A 3,445-nucleotide genomic window follows, 5' to 3' on the forward strand; every position below is an offset into this window, starting at 1 on the left:
GCCTCCGCCGCCCCCCGCGCCTCCCTCGGAGTTGAAGCGCCCTCTGGCCACTTCCCGTCGGTCCCGAGCTCCTGGGGCTGTGGGGCGGGGAACTGTGAGCCACAAATTCTCACCAACTTCCAAGCCCGAGATGAACCTCGCCCTGCGGAAATCCCCGTTGCCACCCTGAGGACCCACGACGCCCCGGGGGCAAGCCCCAGGCCTCAGATCACCTCGGGGAGCTCAGCCCGCCCTCCCCCAGCCTCCAGCGACCGCTCTCCCGGGCTCCCTCCAGGTAGAGGGCGGCCTCTGCGCTCGTTCACCCAGCAGCCCTTCCCGGAGCCTGACTGTGTAGGGCTGGTAATAAAGTAATTTAATGCTTGTTGTTTGTCCAGTGGATGTGGAGTTAAATATGACCAGAGGCAACTGTGGAGGGCCCACTTTTTTTCTACTGGTGCCTCGTGGTTGTACATAGCGATGGGGTTTGTTGTTACATATTCGTACACGTACCCAATATAACAACATTATTTGGCCAGTATCACTCCCCAGAACTCCCCCTCCCCGCTTTCCTCTGTTCTACTGATCTCCCGTTGGTTTTCATGATCTCCGCCCCCAACAAACCTTTCTTTTCTTTTTTTCCTCTCTAGCTTCCACAAAAGAGAAAACATACCACCCTTGACTTTATGAATTTGACTTATTTCGCTTAACATAAAGTCTTCACGTTTCATCCATTTTCCTATAAATGACAGAATTCATTTTTCTTTATGGGTGAATAAAACTCCATTGTGTATATATATGCCACATTCTCTTTATCCCTCATCTATTGATGGACGCCTAAGCTTTGTTTGCTAGTATGAGTTGTGCTGCTATAAACACGAGTATGCATGTATCACGACAGTATGATGACTTTAATTATTTAGGGTAGATACCAAGGAGTAGTATAGCTGGGTCATATGGTGGTTTCATGCCTAGTCTTTTGTGGAACCTCCATACTGATTTCCATAGTGATCGTTCTAATTCACAATTCCACCAACAGAGTAAAAGTGTTCCTTTTTCTCCACATCCTATCCAGCATTTATTGTTGTTTTTTATTCTTGATGACTGCCATTCTAATTGGAGATGAAATCTCAGTATAATTTTGATTTGCATTTCCCTTATTACTAGTGATGTTTGAATATTTTTCATGTATTTGTTGGCCGTTTGTATTTCTTCTTTTGAAACATGCCTGTTTAATTTATTTCCCCGCTTATTAATTGGGTTGCTTGGGCTTTTTTTTCCCCCTCTTTTGATGGTAATGCTTGAGTTCTTTATATATTTTTATTAATATATAATTAATATATAATATTATTGTATTAATCTTCTGTCAGAAGTTAGTAAAAATTTTCTCCCATTCTGTGGGTTCTCTCTTCACATTCCTAATTGTTTCCTTTGCTGTGCAAAAACTTAATTGATGCCATCCCATTTATGAACCTTAGCATTATTTCCTGAGCTTTAGGGGTCCTATTGAGAAAGTCGTTGCCTATGCTTATATGCTGGAGTGTTGACCCTACATTGTTTCTGTTCTAAATTTTCTGGTCTAATTCCTAGGTCTTTGATCCATTTTGAGTTGATTTTTGTGTAAGGTGAGAGATAAGGGTCTAGTTTCACTTTTCTACATGTGGACAAACCAATTTTCCCAGCACCATTCGTTAAGGCTGTTTTTTTCTTCAGTGTATGTTTCTGGTCCCTTTTTCAAGGATTGTAGGTTCATCTGTCTTCTGTACCCTTGTTCTATGTGTCTGTTTTAATGCTAGTAGCATGCCATTTTTGTTACTGTAGCTCTGTAGTATAACTAAGGCAACTACATTTTCCAAGTCTGGCTTTCATGGCTAGAGCTATGCAGAATTTGAAGGCAGAATACTCTGCCTTTGTGTCCTCACAAATTAAGTGCTACTGAAACAATGTGCATATTGTGGCATGTAAATAGAACAAATTTAATTTAGTTCCTCCTTGCGTGGTTGGCCAGCTATTCTGTAAGTTACTTCAACTAACAATTCTTTCATGTGAGATGAAAAGATGGCCTCAATTCCTGTGGACCTCGTCATTTAAAAAGTAACCAATTTAAGACAGGAGGGGATTAAAATGTGTTAAGTCACCATTTCTTATACATTTAATGAACATATAGGATGCTTAAGTATAAGGGATCCATCTCATAAATGTTATTCTATTTTGAGGGAGAGAAATTAAATCTAATGTGATGACAACTTGCCCTATACATACTTGTTTCAAAAGTCTTGGGCATTAGAGTGTAAAAATAAAGAAGGGTTTTTATTCAAACCAAGTCATTTCCTGTTCATTTCATTGTGTACATAAACTATTTCAGAGGTCATGTAGTGGTGTTTGAGTTGTTCTTTGCTGGAAAAGCCAATGTCTCCCTGAGTAGGAAGCCCTCATTAATCATTTGAACTAGCAGCACCAGGTTGTTTCACCCCAAATTGCTCTAAGTTATCTCCTCCCATTTCAAGACTGATGCAAATCAACAGATTACTAGCTACCACGTTTCTTCAAATCATTTCCTCCTAAAGGTAAAAGGAGTTTAAAACTTGTGTCAAGATGGTCTTTCAGGATGTTACTTCATTTTGTTACTGGCTTACTGAATAATTTTTTTCCTTGTCCCAACAACTTTTCCTTGATTCATTGGGCTCATTTGGAGTGTGTAGTAAAGAAACTTAGGTTCCATAAGTTATTGTCCTAATACAATGAAGACATGGATATCAGTATTTCCCTCCTACAGTGGTTGTGATGTTTGGATTCAATGGCTGCAAAATACTCAGAACAGTATTTACCATGTAGAAAGCTCATGAATAGAGGTTATTGTTGTATCACCATATCCTTATACTCACTGAAAGAAGGTTGGTTGGTTTTTTTTTTGTTTGTTTGTTTGTTTGGTTGGTTGGTTTCTTCATTACACACCAGTAATGACATGGACTGGGAACCAAGCCTTCAATATAGGGGCCTTTGGGGCACACTCAAGATCCAAACTATAGCAGTACTTATTTCAGAATTATAAATATATGATTTTAGATTTTTAAAGCAAGAGCCAACCACAGTAATTGGTTGCAAGTTTTGTAAGCAGTTCAAAGCAGAGGATCTATCAATATGTCCATATCCTTCCAAAATAAATCGACTCATTGATTGAGCATTACTTGTTGAGTTATAAATCACTGATGTATCAGTTTACACGGTTTGTTGTGATAACTCTCGAAGAAGTTGTAGTTTGGTTTTATCTTTGTCTTCACCGGCACTGGGATGAAAATAGGAATTTTGACAATGATGCTAAAAAAAAATATGTAACATTTCAACAGGTACTAAGAAAACAATATTTAGAACAATTTACATTATCCTGAACAGAATTATTAAATATAATGAAAAGGAAAGGTGAAAGTAAACAAACAGATCTGTTAACCTTCTATTTGTTCATATATTA

The sequence above is a fragment of the Marmota marmota genome, unplaced genomic scaffold, assembly GCF_001458135.2.
Source record: "Marmota marmota marmota unplaced genomic scaffold, marMar, whole genome shotgun sequence".
Lineage (NCBI taxonomy): Eukaryota > Metazoa > Chordata > Mammalia > Rodentia > Sciuridae > Marmota > Marmota marmota.